Below are 16,980 nucleotides of genomic sequence, written 5' to 3'. Positions count from 1 at the left end.
AATCAGAGGAAGGGAATCAGAGGCGAGGAATCAGAGGCAGGGAATCAGATGAAGGGAATCTGATGCAGGGAATCTGATGCAGGGAATCTGAGGCAGGGAATCTGTGGCAGGGAATCTGATGCGGGTTATCAGAAGGGGGAAATGAGATGTGGGAAACGAGATGCAGAGAAAGAGGCACGGAAATAGAGGCAGGGAAAGAGAGGCAGGGTATCAGAGGCGGGTAATCAGAGGCGTGGAATCAGAAGTGGGGAATCAGAGGTAGGGAATCAGAGGCGGGGAATCAGAGGCGGGGAATCAGAGGCAGGATATCAGAGGCGGGCAATCAGATGCAGGGAATCTGAGGCAGGGAAACAGAGGCAGGGAATCAGAGGCAGGGAATCTGAGGCGGCGAATATGAGGTGGTGAATCAGAGGCGGGGAAACAGGCGGGTAAACAGAGGTGGGGAATCAGAGGCAGGGAATCAGAGGCGAGGAATCAGAGGCAGGGAATCAGATGAAGGGAATCTGATGCAGGGAATCTGATGCAGGGAATCTGAGGCAGGGAATCTGTGGCAGGGAATCTGATGCGGGTTATCAGAAGGGGGAAATGAGATGTGGGAAACGAGATGCAGAGAAACAGGCACGGAAATAGAGGCAGGGAAAGAGAGGCAGGGTATCAGAGGCGGGTAATCAGAGGCGTGGAATCAGAGGCGGGGAATCAGAGACACAGAAAGAGAGGCGTGGAATCTGAGGTGCGGAATCAGAGCGGGTGAATCTGAGCCGGGAAATCAGAAGCAGAGCAACAGAGGCGGTGAAACATGGGTGCGGAATCGGATGCGGGGAATCAGAAGTGGGGACTCAGAGGCAGGGAATCAGAGGCAGGGAATCAGAGGCAGGTTATCAGAGGCAGGGAATCAGAGGCGGGGAATCAGAGGCGAGGAATCAGAGGCGGGGAATCAGAGGCGGGGAATCAGAGGCGGGGAATCAGAGGCGGAGAATCAGAGGCGGGCAATCAGATGCAGGGAATCAGGGGCAGGGAATCAGAGGCAGAGAATCAGAGGCAGGGAATCTGAGGCAGGGACTCAGAGGTGGGGAATCAGAGGCGGGGAATCAGAGGCAGGGAATCAGATGAAGGGAATCTGATGCAGGGAATCTGAGGAAGGGAATCTGAGGCAGGGAATCTGTGGCAGGGAATCTGATGCGGGTTATCAGAAGGGGGAAATGAGATGTGGGAAACGAGATGCAGAGAAAGAGGCACGGAAATAGAAGAAGGGAAAGAGAGGCAGGGAATCAGACGTGGGGAATCAGAGGCGGGGAATCAGAGGCGGGGATTCAGAGGCAGGGAATCAGAGGGGGGAATCAGAGGTGGGGAATCAGAGGCGGGGAATCAGAGGCGGCGAATCAGAGGCAGGGAATTAGAGGCAGGGAATCAGATGAAGGGAATCTGATGCAAGGAATCTGAGGCAGGGAATCTGAGGCGGGGAAACAGGCGGGTAAACAGAGGCGGGTAAACATAGGCGGGGAATAAGAGGCGGGGAATCAGAGGCGGGGAATCAGAGGTGGGGAATCAGAGGCGGGGAATCAGAGGCGGGGAATCAGAGGCAGGGAATCAGATGCGGGGAATCAGATGCGGGGAATCAGAGGCGGGGAATCAGAGGCGGGGTATCAGAGGAGGGGAATCAGAGGCGGGGAATTAGAGGCGGGGAATCAGAGGTGGGGAATCAGAGGCGGGGAATCAGAGGCGTGGAATCAAAGGCGGGGAATCAGATGCGGGGAAAGATATGTGGGGAAACGTAGGCCAGGAAAGTTGAGTGGAAAGGGAGGCAGTGAATCAGAGGTGGGGAATCAGAGGCGGGGAATCAGAGGCGGGGAATCAGAGGCGGGGAATCAGAGGCGGGGAATCAGAAGCGGGGAATCAGAGGTGGGGAATCAGAGGCGGGGAATCAGAGGCGGAGAATCAGAGGCGGGCAATCAGATGCAGGGAATCAGAGGAAGGGAATCAGAGGCAGGGAATCAGAGGCAGGGAATCTGAGGCAGGGAATCTGAGGTGGGGAATCAGAGGCGGGGAAACAGGTGGGTAAACAGAGGCGGGGAATCAGAGGCAGGGAATCAGAGGCGGGGAATCAGAGGCGCGGAATCAGAGGCGGGGAATCAGAGGCGTGGAATCAGAGACGGGGAATCAGAGGCGGCGAATCAGAAGTGGGGAATCAGAGGTGGGGAATCAGATGCGGGGAATCAGAGGCGGGGAATCAGAGGCGGGGAATCAGAGGCAGGGAATCAGAGGCGGGCAATCAGATGCAGGGAATCAGAGGCAGTGAATCAGAGGCAGGGAATCAGAGGCAGGGAATCAGAGGTGGGGAATCAGCCGTGGGGAATCAGAGGCAGGGAATCAGATGAAGGGAATCTGATGCAGGGAATCTGAGGCAGGGAATCTGAGGCAGGGAATCTGTGGCAGGGAAACTGATGCGGGTTATCTGAAGGGGGAAATGAGATGTGGGAAACGAGATGCAGCTAAAGAGGCACGGAAATAGAGGCAGGGAAAGATAGGCAGGGAATCAGATGCGGGGAATCAGAGTCGGGGAATGAGAGGCAGGGAATCAGACGCGGGGAATCAGATGCGGGGAATCAGAGGCGGGGAATCAGATGCAGGAAATCAGAGGCGGGCAATCAGAGGCGGCGAATCAGAGGCGTGGAATCAGAGGTGGGGAAAGAGATGTGGGTAAACGTAGGCCAGGAAAGTTGCGCGGAAAGGGAGGCGGTGAATCAGAGGCGGGGAATCAGATGCGGGGAATGAGAGGCGGGGAATCAGAGGCGTGGAATCAGAGGTGGGGAAAGAGATGTGGGGAAACAGGCGTGTAAACAGAAGCGGGTAAACATAGGTGCATAAATAGAGGCGGCGAAAGAGATGGGCGAAACATAGTGGTTGGAACTTGTATGTTGAAAATGAGGTACACGGAACAGATCAAACAGAGTTGTTGAAATTGAGGGAGGGAAAGAGAGGCACGGAAAGAGTGGAGGGGAAAGAGTGCAGGCAAAAGAGAGGCGTAGAGACAGAGGTGGGGAATCAGAGGCGGGGAATCAGAGGCGGGGAATCGGAGGCGGGGAATCAGAGGCAGGGAATCAGATGAAGGGAATCTGATGCAGGGAATCTGAGGCAGGGAATCTGAGGCAGGGAATCGGAGGCAGGGAATCTGAGGCAGGGAATCAGTAAAAAGTTATCAGAGGCAGGGTATCAGAGGCGGGGAATCAGAGGCGGGGTATCAGATGCGGGTCATCAGAGGCGGGGAATCAGAGGCGGGGAGTCAGATGCGGGGTATCAGAGGCGGGGAAAGATATGTGGGGAAACGTAGGCCAGGAAAGTTGAGCGGAAAGGGCGGCAGTAAATCAGAGGTGGGGAATCAGAGGCGGGGAATCAGAGGCGGGGAATCAGAGGCGGGGAATCAGAGGCGGGGAATCAGAAGCGGGGAATCAGAGGTGGGGAATCAGAGGCGGGGAATCAGAGGCGGAGAATCAGAGGCGGGCAATCAGATGCAGGGAATCAGAGGCAGGGAATCAGAGGCAGGGAATCAGAGGCAGGGAATCTGAGGTAGGGAATCTGAGGTGGGGAATCAGAGGCGTGGAATCAGAGGCGTGGAATCAGAGGCGGGGAATCAGAGGCGGGGAATCAGAAGTGGGGAATCAGAGGTGGGGAATCAGAGGTGGGAAATCAGAGGCAGGGAATCAGAGGCGGGCAATCAGAAGTGGGGAATCAGAGGCGGGGAATCAGAGGCGGGGAATCAGAGGCGGTGAATCAGAGGCGGGGAATCAGAGGCGGGGAATCAGAGGCGGGCAATCAGATGCAGGGAATCAGAGGCAGGGAATCAGAGGCAGGGAATCAGGGGCAGGGAATCTGAGGCAGGGAATCTGTGGTGGGGAATCAGAGGCGGGAAAACAGGCGGGTAAACAGCGGCGTGTAAACATAGGCGGGGAATCAGAGGCGGGGAATCAGAGTCGGGGAATCAGAGACGGGGAATCAGAGGCGGGGAATCAGAGCCGGGGAATCTGAGGCGGGGAATCAGATGCAGGGAATCAGAGGCGGGGAATCAGAGGCGGGGTATCAGAGGCGGGGAATCAGAGGTGGGGAATCAGAGGCGGGGAATCAGAGGCGGAGAATCAGAGGCGGGCAATCAGATGCAGGGAATCAGAGGAAGGGAATCAGAGGCAGGGAATCAGAGGCAGGGAATCTGAGGCAGGGAATCTGAGGTGGGGAATCAGAGGCGGGGAAACAGGTGGGTAAACAGAGGCGGGGAATCAGAGGCGGGGAATCAGAGGCGGGGAATCAGAGGCGCGGAATCAGAGGCGGGGAATCAGAGGCGTGGAATCAGAGACGGGGAATCAGAGGCGGCGAATCAGAAGTGGGGAATCAGAGGTGGGGAATCAGAGGCGGGGAATCAGAGGCGGGGAATCAGAGGCGGGGAATCAGAGGCAGGGAATCAGAGGCGGGCAATCAGATGCAGGGAATCAGAGGCAGTGAATCAGAGGCAGGGAATCAGAGGCAGGGAATCAGAGGTGGGGAATCAGCCGCGGGGAATCAGAGGCAGGGAATCAGATGAAGGGAATCTGATGCAGGGAATCTGAGGCAGGGAATCTGAGGCAGGGAATCTGTGGCAGGGAAACTGATGCGGGTTATCTGAAGGGGGAAATGAGATGTGGGAAACGAGATGCAGAGAAAGAGGCACGGAAATAGAGGCAGGGAAAGATAGGCGGGGAATCAGATGCGGGGAATCAGAGGCGGGGAATGAGAGGCAGGGAATCAGATGCAGGGAATCAGAGGCGGGGAATCAGAGGCGGGGAATCAGATGCAGGAAATCAGAGGCGGGCAATCAGAGGCGGTGAATCAGAGGCGTGGAATCAGAGGTGGGGAAAGAGATGTGGGTAAACGTAGGCCAGGAAAGTTGCGCGGAAAGGGAGGCGGTGAATCAGAGGCGGGGAATCAGATGCGGGGAATGAGAGGCGGGGAATCAGAGGCGTGGAATCAGAGGTGGGGAAAGAGATGTGGGGAAACAGGCGGGTAAACAGAAGCGGGTAAACATAGGTGCATAAATAGAGGCGGCGAAAGAGATGGGCGAAACATAGTGGTTGGAACTTGTATGTTGAAAATGAGGTACACGGAACAGATCAAACAGAGTTGTTGAAATTGAGGGAGGGAAAGAGAGGCACGGAAAGAGTGGAGGGGAAAGAGTGCAGGCAAAAGAGAGGCGTAGAGACAGAGGTGGGGAATCAGAGGCGGGGAATCAGAGGCGGGGAATCGGAGGCGGGGAATCAGAGGCAGGGAATCAGATGAAGGGAATCTGATGCAGGGAATCTGAGGCAGGGAATCTGAGGCAGGGAATCGGAGGCAGGGAATCTGAGGCAGGGAATCAGTAAAAAGTTATCAGAGGCAGGGTATCAGAGGCGGGGAATCAGAGGCGGGGTATCAGATGCGGGTCATCAGAGGCGGGGATTCAGAGGCGGGGAGTCAGAGGCGGGGTATCAGAGGCGGGGAAAGATATGTGGGGAAACGTAGGCCAGGAAAGTTGAGCGGAAAGGGCGGCAGTGAATCAGAGGTGGGGAATCAGAGGCGGGGAATCAGAGGCGGGGAATCAGAGGCGGGGAATCAGAGGCGGGGAATCAGAAGCGGGGAATCAGAGGTGGGGAATCAGAGGCGGGGAATCAGAGGCGGAGAATCAGAGGCGGGCAATCAGATGCAGGGAATCAGAGGCAGGGAATCAGAGGCAGGGAATCAGAGGCAGGGAATCTGAGGTAGGGAATCTGAGGTGGGGAATCAGAGGCGTGGAATCAGAGGCGTGGAATCAGAGGCGGGGAATCAGAGGCGGGGAATCAGAAGTGGGGAATCAGAGGTGGGGAATCAGAGGTGGGAAATCAGAGGCAGGGAATCAGAGGCGGGCAATCAGAAGTGGGGAATCAGAGGCGGGGAATCAGAGGTGGTGAATCAGAGGCGGGGAATCAGAGGCGGGGAATCAGAGGTGGGGAATCAGAAGTGGGGATTCAGAGGTGGGGAATCAGAGGCGGGGAATCAGAGGCGGGGAATCAGAGGCGGGCAATCAGATGCAGGGAATCAGAGGCAGGGAATCAGAGGCAGGGAATCAGGGGCAGGGAATCTGAGGCAGGGAATCTGTGGTGGGGAATCAGAGGCGGGAAAACAGGCGGGTAAACAGAGGCGTGTAAACATAGGCGGGGAATCAGAGGCGGGGAATCAGAGTCGGGGAATCAGAGACGGGGAATCAGAGGCGGGGAATCAGAGGCGGGGAATCTGAGGTGGGGAATCAGATGCAGGGAATCAGAGGCGGGGAATCAGAGGCGGGGTATCAGAGGCGGGGAATCAGAGGTGGGGAATCAGAGGCGGGGAATCAGAGGCGGGGAATCAGAGGCAGGGAATCAGATGAAGGGAATCTGATGCAGGGAATCTGAGGCAGGGAATCTGAGGCAGGGAATCGGAGGCAGGGAATCTGAGGCAGGGAATCAGTAAAAAGTTATCAGAGGCAGTGTATCAGAGGCGGGGATTCAGAGGCGGGATATCAGATGCGGGTCATCAGAGGCGGGGAATCAGAGGCGGGGAATCAGAGGCGGGGTATCAGAGGCGGGGAAAGATATATGGGGAAACGTAGGCCAGGAAAGTTGAGCGGAAAGGGAGGCAGTGAATCAGAGGTGGGGAATCAGAGGCGGGGAATCAGAGGCGGGAAATCGGAGGCGGGGAATCAGAGGCGGGGAATCAGAAGCGGGGAATCATAGGTGGGTAATCAGAGGCGGGGAATCAGAGGCGGAGAATCAGAGGCGGGCAATCAGATGCAGGGAATCAGAGGCAGGGAATCAGAGGCAGGGAATCAGAGGCAAGGAATCTGAGGTAGGAAATCTGAGGTGGGGAATCAGAGGCAGGGAAACAGGCGGGTAAACAGAGGCGGGTAAAAATAGGCGGGGAATCAGAGGCGGGGAATCAGAGGCGGGGAATCAGAGGCGGGGAATCAGAGGCGGGGAATCAGAGGCGGGGAATCAGAGGCGGGGAATCAGATGCGGGGAATCAGAGGCGGGGAATCAGAGGCGGGGTATCAGAGGAGGGGAATCAGAGGCGGGGAATCAGAGGCGGGGAATCAGAGGCGGGGAATCAGAGGCGTGGAATCAGAGGCGGGGAATCAGAGGAGGGGAATCAGAAGTGGGGAATCAGATGTGGGGAATCAGAGGCGGGGAATCAGAGGAAGGGAATCAGAGGCGGGCAATCAGAAGTGGGGTATCAGAGGCGGGAATTCAGAGGCGGGGAATCAGAGGCGGTGAATCAGAGGCGGGGAATCAGAGGCGGGGAATCAGAGGCGGGGAATCCGATGTGGGGAATCAGAGGTGGGGAATCAGAGGCGGGGAATCATAGGCGGGGAATCAGAGGCGGGCAATCAGATGCAGGGAATCAGAGGCAGGGAATCAGAGGCAGGGAATCAGAGGCAGGGAATCTGAGGCAGGGAATCTGTGGTGGGGAATCAGAGGCGGGAAAACAGGCGGGTAAACAGAGGCGGGTAAACATAGGTGGGGTATCAGAAGCGGGGAATCAGAGTCGTGGAATCAGAGGCGGGGAATCAGAACCGGGAAATCAGAGGCGGGGAATCTGAGGCGGCGAATCTGAGGCGGGGAATCTGATGCGGGTTATCAGAAGGGGGAAATGAGATGTGGGAAACGAGATGCAGAGAAAGAGGCACGGAAATAGATGCAGGGAAAGAGAGGCAGGGTATCAGAGGCAGGTAATCAGAGGCGTGGAATCAGAGGCGGGGAATCATAGACACAGAAAGAGAGGTGTGGAATCAGAGGTGCGGAATCAGAGCCGATGAATCTGAGCCGGGAAATCGGAAGCAGATCAACAGAGGCGATGAAACATGGGTGCGGAATCGGACGCGGGGAATCAGAAGTGGTGACTCAGAGGCAGGGAATCAGAGACAGGTTATCAGAGGCAGGGAATCAGAGGCGGGAATCAGAGGTGGAGAATCAGAGGCGGGCAATCAGATGCAGGGAATCAGAGGCAGGAATTCAGAGGCGGAGAATCTGATGCAGGGAATCTGAGGCAGGGAATCTGAGGCAGGGAATCTGTGGCAGGGAAACTGATGCGGGTTATCTGAAGGGGGAAATGAGATGTGGGAAACGAGATGCAGAGAAAGAGGCACGGAAATAGAGGCAGGGAAAGATAGGCAGGGAATCAGATGCGGGGAATCAGAGGCGGGGAATGAGAGGCAGGGAATCAGACGCGGGGAATCAGAGGCGGGGAATCAGAGGTGGGGAATCAGATGCAGGAAATCAGAGGCGGGCAATCAGAGGCGGCGAATCAGAGGCGTGGAATCAGAGGTGGGGAAAGAGATGTGGGTAAACGTAGGCCAGGAAAGTTGCGCGGAAAGGGAGGCGGTGAATCAGAGGCGGGGAATCAGATGCGGGGAATGAGAGGCGGGGAATCAGAGGCGTGGAATCAGAGGTGGGGAAAGAGATGTGGGGAAACAGGGGGGTAAACAGAAGCGGGTAAACATAGGTGCATAAATAGAGGCGGCGAAAGAGATGGGCGAAACATAGTGGTTGGAACTTGTATGTTGAAAATGAGGTACACGGAACAGATCAAACAGAGTTGTTGAAATTGAGGGAGGGAAAGAGAGGCACGGAAAGAGTGGAGGGGAAAGAGTGCAGGCAAAAGAGATGCGTAGAGACAGAGGTGGGGAATCAGAGGCGGGGAATCAGAGGCGGGGAATCGGAGGCGGGGAATCAGAGGCAGGGAATCAGATGAAGGGAATCTGATGCAGGGAATCTGAGGCAGGAAATCTGAGGCAGGGAATCGGAGGCAGGGAATCTGAGGCAGGGAATCAGTAAAAAGTTATCAGAGGCAGGGTATCAGAGGCGGGGAATCAGAGGCAGGGTATCAGATGCGGGTCATCAGAGGCGGGGAATCAGAGGCGGGGTGTCAGAGGCGGGGTATCAGAGGCAGGGAAAAATATGTGGGGAAACGTTGGCCAGGAAAGTTGAGCGGAAAGGGCGGCAGTGAATCAGAGGTGGGGAATCAGAGGCGGGGAATCAGAGGCGGGGAATCAGAGGCGGGGAATCAGAGGCGGGGAATCAGAAGCGGGGAATCAGAGGTGGGGAATCAGAGGCGGGGAATCAGAGGCGGAGAATCAGAGGCGGGCAATCAGATGCAGGGAATCAGAGGCAGGGAATCAGAGGCAGGGAATCAGAGGCAGGGAATCTGAGGTAGGGAATCTGAGGTGGGGAATCAGAGGCGTGGAATCAGAGGCGTGGAATCAGAGGCGGGGAATCAGAGGCGGGGAATCAGAGGCGGGGAATCAGAGGCGGGGAATCAGAGGCGGGGAATCAGAAGTGGGGATTCAGAGGTGGGGAATCAGAGGCGGGGAATCAGAGGCGGGGAATCAGAGGCGGGCAATCAGATGCAGGGAATCAGAGGCAGGGAATCAGAGGCAGGGAATCAGGGGCAGGGAATCTGAGGCAGGGAATCTGTGGTGGGGAATCAGAGGCGGGAAAACAGGCGGGTAAACAGAGGCGTTTAAACATAGGCGGGGAATCAGAGGCGGGGAATCAGAGTCGGGGAATCAGAGACGGGGAATCAGAGGCGGGGAATCAGAGGCGGGGAATCTGAGGCGGGGAATCTGATGCAGGAATCAGAGGCGGGGAATCAGAGGCGGGGAATCGGAGGCAGGGAATCTGAAGCAGGGAATCAGTAAAAAGTTATCAGAGGCACGGTATCAGAGGCGGGGATTCAGAGGCGGGGTATCAGATGCGGGTCTTCAGAGGCGGGGAATCAGAGGCGGGGAATCAGAGGCGGGGTATCAGAGGCGGGGAAAGATATATGGGGAAACGTAGGCCAGGAAAGTTGAACGGAAAGGGAGGCAGTGAATCAGAGGTGGGGAATCAGAGGCGGGGAATCAGAGGCGGGGAATCAGAGGCGGGGAATCAGAGGTGGGGAATCAGAAGCGGGGAATCATAGGTGGGGAATCAGAGGCAGGGAATCAGAGGCAGAGAATCAGAGGCGGGCAATCAGATGCAGGGAATCAGAGGCAGGGAATCAGAGGCATGGAATCAGAGGCAGGGAATCTGAGGTAGGGAATCTGAGGTGGGGAATCAGAGGCGGGGAAACAGGCGGGTAAACAGAGGCGGGTAAACATAGGTGGGGAATCAGAGGCGGGGAATCAGAGGCGGGGAATCAGAGGCGGGGAATTAGATGCGGGGAATCAGAGGCGGGGAATCAGAGGTGGGGAATCAGAGGCGGGGAATCAGAGGCGGGGAATCAGAGGCAGGGAATCAGATGAAGGGAATCTGATGCAGGGAATCTGAGGCAGGGAATCTGAGGCAGGGAATCGGAGGCAGGGAATCTGAGGCAGGGAATCAGTAAAAAGTTATCAGAGGCAGTGTATCAGAGGCGGGGATTCAGAGGCGGGATATCAGATGCGGGTCATCAGAGGCGGGGAATCAGAGGCGGGGAATCAGAGGCGGGGTATCAGAGGCGGGGAAAGATATATGGGGAAACGTAGGCCAGGAAAGTTGAGCGGAAAGGGAGGCAGTGAATCAGAGGTGCGGAATCAGAGGCGGGGAATCAGAGGCGGGGAATCGGAGGCGGGGAATCAGAGGCGGGGAATCAGAAGCGGGGAATCATAGGTGGGTAATCAGAGGCGGGGAATCAGAGGCGGAGAATCAGAGGCGGGCAATCAGATGCAGGGAATCAGAGGCAGGGAATCAGAGGCAGGGAATCAGAGGCAAGGAATCTGAGGTAGGGAATCTGAGGTGGGGAATCAGAGGCAGAGAAACAGGCGGGTAAACAGAGGCGGGTAAAAATAGGCGGGGAATCAGAGGCGGGGAATCAGAGGCGGGGAATCAGAGGCGGGGAATCAGAGGCGGGGTATCAGAGGCGGGGAATCAGAGGCGGGGAATCAGATGCGGGGAATCAGAGGCGGGGAATCAGAGGCGGGGTATCAGAGGAGGGGAATCAGAGGCGGGGAATCAGAGGCGGGGAATCAGAGGCGGGGAATCAGAGGCGTGGAATCAGAGGCGGGGAATCAGAGGCGGGGAATCAGAAGTGGGGAATCAGATGTGGGGAATCAGAGGCGGGGAATCAGAGGAAGGGAATCAGAGGCGGGCAATCAGAAGTGGGGTATCAGAGGCGGGAAATCAGAGGCGGGGAATCAGAGGCGGTGAATCAGAGGCGGGGAATCAGAGGCGGGGAATCAGAGGCGGGGAATCAGAAGTGGGGAATCAGAGGTGGGGAATCAGAGGCGGGGAATCATAGGCGGGGAATCAGAGGCGGGCAATCAGATGCAGGGAATCAGAGGCAGGGAATCAGAGGCAGGGAATCAGAGGCAGGGAATCTGAGGCAGGGAATCTGTGGTGGGGAATCAGAGGCGGGAAAACAGGCGGGTAAACAGAGGCGGGTAAACATAGGTGGGGTATCAGAAGCGGGGAATCAGATTCGTGGAATCAGAGGCGGGGAATCGGAACCGGGAAATCAGAGGCGGGGAATCTGAGCCGGGGAATCTGAGCCGGGGAATCTGATGCGGGTTATCAGAAGGGGGAAATGAGATGTGGGAAACGAGATGCAGAGAAAGAGGCACGGAAATAGATGCAGGGAAAGAGAGGCAGGGTATCAGAGGCAGGTAATCAGAGGCGTGGAATCAGAGGCGGGGAATCAGAGACACAGAAAGAGAGGCGTGGAATCAGAGGTGCGGAATCAGAGCCGATGAATCTGAGCCGGGAAATCGGAAGCAGATCAACAGAGGCGATGAAACATGGGTGCGGAATCGGACGCGGGGAATCAGAAGTGGTGACTCAGAGGCAGGGAATCAGAGGCAGGTTATCAGAGGCAGGGAATCAGAGGCGGGGAATCAGAGGCGGAGAATCAGAGGCGGGCAATCAGATGCAGGGAATCAGAGGCAGGAATTCAGAGGCAGAGAATCTGAGGCAGGGAATCTGAGGTAGGGACTCAGAGGTGGGGAATCAGAGGCGGGGAATCAGAGGAAGGGAATCAGATGAAGGGAATCTGATGCAGGGAATCTGAGGAAGGGAATCTGAGGCAGGGAATCTGTGGCATGGAATCTGATGCGGGTTTTCAGAAGGGGGAAATGAGATGTGGGAAACGAGATGCAGAGAAAGAGGCACGGAAATAGAGGAAGGGAAAGAGAGGCAGGGAATCAGACGCGGGGAATCAGAGGCGGGGAATCAGAGGCGGGGAATCAGAGGCGGGGAATAAGAGGGGGGAATCAGAGGTGGGGAATCAGAGGCGGGGAATCAGAGGCGGGGAATCAGAGGCCGGGAATCAGAGGCAGGGAATCAGATGAAGGGAATCTCATGCAGGGAATCTGAGGCAGGGAATCTGAGGCGGGGAAACAGGCGGGTAAACAGAGGCGGGTAAACATGGGCGGGTAAACATAGGCGGGGAATAAGAGGCGGGGAATCAGAGGCGGGGATTCAGAGGCGGGGAATCAGAGGCAGGGAATCAGAGGCGGGGAAACAGAGGCAGGGAATCAGATGAAGGGAATCTGATGCAGGGAATCTGAGGCAGGGAATCTGAGGCAGGGAATCGGAGGCAGGGAATCTGAGGCAGGGAATCAGTAAAAAGTTATCAGAGGCACGGTATCAGAGGCGGGGATTCAGAGGCGGGGTATCAGATGCGGGTCTTCAGAGGCGGGGAATCAGAGGCGGGGAATCAGAGGCGGGGTATCAGAGGCGGGGAAAGATATATGGGGAAACGTAGGCCAGGAAAGTTGAACGGAAAGGGAGGCAGTGAATCAGAGGTGGGGAATCAGAGGCGGGGAATCAGAGGCGGGGAATCAGAGGCGGGGAATCAGAGGTGGGGAATCAGAAGCGGGGAATCATAGGTGGGGAATCAGAGGCAGGGAATCAGAGGCAGAGAATCAGAGGCGGGCAATCAGATGCAGGGAATCAGAGGCAGGGAATCAGAGGCATGGAATCAGAGGCAGGGAATCTGAGGTAGGGAATCTGAGGTGGGGAATCAGAGGCGGGGAAACAGGCGGGTAAACAGAGGCGGGTAAACATAGGTGGGGAATCAGAGGCGGGGAATCAGAGGCGGGGAATCAGAGGCGGGGAATTAGATGCGGGGAATCAGAGGCGGGGAATCAGAGGCGGGGAATCAGATGTGGGGAATCAGAGGCGGGGAATCAGAGGTGGGGTATCAGAGGAGGGGAATCAGATGCGGGGAATCAGAGGTGGGGAATCAGAGGCGGGGAATCAGAGGCGGGGAATCAGAAGTGGGGAATAAGATGTGGGGAATCAGAGGCGGGGAATCAGAGGCAGGGAATCAGAGGCGGGCAATCAGAAGTGGGGAATCAGAGGCGGGGAATCAGAGGCGGGGAATCAGAGGCGGTGAATCAGAGGCGGGGAATCAGAAGTGGGGAATCAGAGGTGGGGAATCAGAGGCGGGGAATCAGAGGCGTGGAATCAGAGGTGGGCAATCAGATGCAGTGAATCAGAGGCAGGGAATCAGAGGCAGGGAATCGGAGGCAACGAATCTGAGGCAGGGAATCTGTGGTGGGGAATCAGAGGCGGGAAAACAGGCGGGTAAACAGAGGCGGGTAAACATAGGTGGGGTATCAGAGGCGGGGAATCAGAGTCGGGGAATCAGAGGCGGAGAATCAGAGCCGGGAAATCTGAGGCGGGGAATCTGAGGCGGGGAATCAGAGGAAGGGAATCAGAGGCGGGCAATCAGAAGTGGGGTATCAGAGGCGGGAAATCAGAGGCGGGGAATCAGAGGCGGTGAATCAGAGGCGGGGAATCAGAGGCGGGGTATCAGAGGTGGGGAATCAGAAGTGGGGAATCAGAGGTGGGGAATCAGAGGCGGGGAATCATAGGCGGGGAATCAGAGGCGGGCAATCAGATGCAGGGAATCAGAGGCAGGGAATCAGAGGCAGGGAATCAGAGGCAGGGAATCTGAGGCAGGGAATCTGTGGTGGGGAATCAGAGGCGGGAAAACAGGCGGGTAAACAGAGGCGGGTAAACATAGGTGGGGTATCAGAAGCGGGGAATCAGAGTCGTGGAATCAGAGGCGGGGAATCAGAACCGGGAAATCAGAGGCGGGGAATCTGAGGCGGGGAATCTGAGGCGGGGAATCTGATGCGGGTTATCAGAAGGGGGAAATGAGATGTGGGAAACGAGATGCAGAGAAAGAGGCACGGAAATAGATGCAGGGAAAGAGAGGCAGGGTATCAGAGGCAGGTAATCAGAGGCGTGGAATCAGAGGCGGGGAATCAGAGACACAGAAAGAGAGGCGTGGAATCAGAGGTGCGGAATCAGAGCCGATGAATCTGAGCCGGGAAATCGGAAGCAGAGCAACAGAGGCGATGAAACATGGGTGCGGAATCGGACGCGGGGAATCAGAAGTGGTGACTCAGAGGCAGGGAATCAGAGGCAGGTTATCAGAGGCAGGGAATCAGAGGCGGGGAATCAGAGGCGGAGAATCAGAGGCGGGCAATCAGATGCAGGGAATCAGAGGCAGGAATTCAGAGGCAGAGAATCTGAGGCAGGGAATCTGAGGCAGGGACTCAGAGGTGGGGAATCAGAGGCGGGGAATCAGAGGCAGGGAATCAGATGAAGGGAATCTGATGCAGGGAATCTGATGCGGGTTATCAGAAGGGGGAAATGAGATGTGGGAAACGAGATGCAGAGAAAGAGGCACGGAAATAGAGGAAGGGAAAGAGAGGCAGGGAATCAGACGCGGGGAATCAGAGGCGGGGAATCAGAGGCGGGGAATCAGAGGCGGGGAATCAGAGGGGGGAATCAGAGGTGGGGAATCAGAGGCCGGGAATCAGAGGCTGGGAATCAGATGAAGGGAATCTGATGCAGGGAATCTGAGGCAGGGAATCTGAGGCGGGGAAACAGGCGGGTAAACAGAGGTGGGTAAACATAGGCGGGGAATAAGAGGCGGGGAATCAGAGGCGGGGAATCAGAGGCGGGGAATCAGAGGCGGGGAATCAGTAAAAAGTTATCAGAGGCAGGGTATCAGAGGCGGGGATTCAGAGGCGGGGAATCAGAGGCAGGGAATCAGAGGCGGGGAAACAGAGGCAGGGAATCAGATGAAGGGAATCTGATGCAGGGAATCTGAGGCAGGGAATCTGAGGCAGGGAATCGGAGGCAGGGAATCTGAGGCAGGGAATCAGTAAAAAGTTATCAGAGGCACGGTATCAGAGGCGGGGATTTAGAGGCGGGGTATCAGATGCGGGTAAAGATATATGGGGAAACGTAGGCCAGGAAAGTTGAGCTGAAAGGGAGGCAGTGAATCGGAGGTGGGGAATCAGAGGCGGGGAATCAGAGGCGGGGAATCAGAGGCGGGGAATCAGAGGTGGGGAATCAGAAGCGGGGAATCATAGGTGGGGAATCAGAGGCAGGGAATCAGAGGCAGAGAATCAGAGGCAGGGAATCTGAGGAAGGGAATCAGAGGCATGGAATCAGAGGCAGGGAATCTGAGGAAGGGAATCTGAGGTGGGGAATCAGAGGCGGGGAAACAGCCGGGTAAACAGAGGCGGGTAAACATAGGTGGGGAATCAGAGGCGGGGAATCAGAGGCGGGGAATCAGAGGCGGGGAATTAGATGCGGGGAATCAGAGGCGGGGAATCAGAGGCGGGGAATCAGAAGTGGGGAATCAGAGGCGGGGAATCAGAGGCGGGGAATCAGAGGTGGGCAATCAGATGCAGGGAATCAGAGGCAGGGAATCAGAGGCAGGGAATCAGAGGCAAGGAATCTGAGGCAGGGAATCTGTGGTGGGGAATCAGAGGCGGGAAAACAGGCGGGTAAACAGAGGCGGGTAAACATAGGTGGGGTATCAGAGGCGGGGAATCAGAGTCGGGGAATCAGAGGCGGAGAATCAGAGCCGGGAAATCAGAGGCGGGGAATCTGAGGCGGGGAATCAGATGCAGGGAATCAGATGCGGGGAATCAGAGGCGGGGTATCAGAAGCGGGGAATCAGAGGCGGGGAATCGGAGGCGGGGAATCAGATGCGTGGAATCAGAGGCGGGGAATCAGAGGCGGGGAATCAGAAGTGGGGAATCAGAGGTAGGGAATCAGAGGCGGGGAATCAGAGGCGGGGAATCAGAGGCAGGAAATCAGAGGCGGGCAATCAGATGCAGGGAATCTGAGGGAGCGAAACAGAGGCAGGGAATCAGAGGCAGGGAATCTGAGGCGGCGAATATGAGGTGGTGAATCAGAGGCGGGGAAACAGGCGGGTAAACAGAGGCGGGGAATCAGAGGCAGGGAATCAGAGGCGAGGAATCAGAGGCAGGGAATCAGATGAAGGGAATCTGATGCAGGGAATCTGATGCAGGGAATCTGAGGCAGGGAATCTGTGGCAGGGAATCTGATGCGGGTTATCAGAAGGGGGAAATGAGATGTGGGAAACGAGATGCAGAGAAAGAGGCACGGAAATAGAGGCAGGGAAAGAGAGGCAGGGTATCAGAGGCGGGTAATCAGAGGCGTGGAATCAGAAGTGGGGAATCAGAGGTAGGGAATCAGAGGCGGGGAATCAGAGGCGGGGAATCAGAGGCAGGATATCAGAGGCGGGCAATCAGAGGCGGGGAATCTGAGGCAGGGAATCAGATGCGGGCAATCAGAAGTGGGGAATCAGAGGCGGGGAATCAGAGGCGGGGAATCAGAGGCGGTGAATCAGAGGCGGGGAATCAGAGGCGGGGAATCAGAGGCGGGGAATCAGAAGTGGGGAATCAGAGGTGGGGAATCAGAGGCGGGGAATCAGAGGCGGGGAATCAGAGGTGGGCAATCAGATACAGGGAATCAGAGGCAGGGTTTCAGAGGCAGGGAATCAGAGGCAAGGAATCTGAGGCAGGGAATCTGTGGTGGGGAATCAGAGGCGGGAAAACAGGCGGGTAAACAGAGGCGGGTAAACATAGGTGGGGTATCAGAGGCGGGGAATCAGAGTCGGGGAATCAGAGGCGGAGAATCAGAGCCGGGAAATCAGAGGCGGGGAAACTGAGGCGGGGAA

This window comes from Narcine bancroftii, chromosome 8 (assembly GCF_036971445.1).
Source record: "Narcine bancroftii isolate sNarBan1 chromosome 8, sNarBan1.hap1, whole genome shotgun sequence".
In the NCBI taxonomy this organism is placed as follows: Eukaryota; Metazoa; Chordata; class Chondrichthyes; order Torpediniformes; family Narcinidae; genus Narcine; species Narcine bancroftii.
This window is presented reverse-complemented; position numbering follows the sequence as displayed.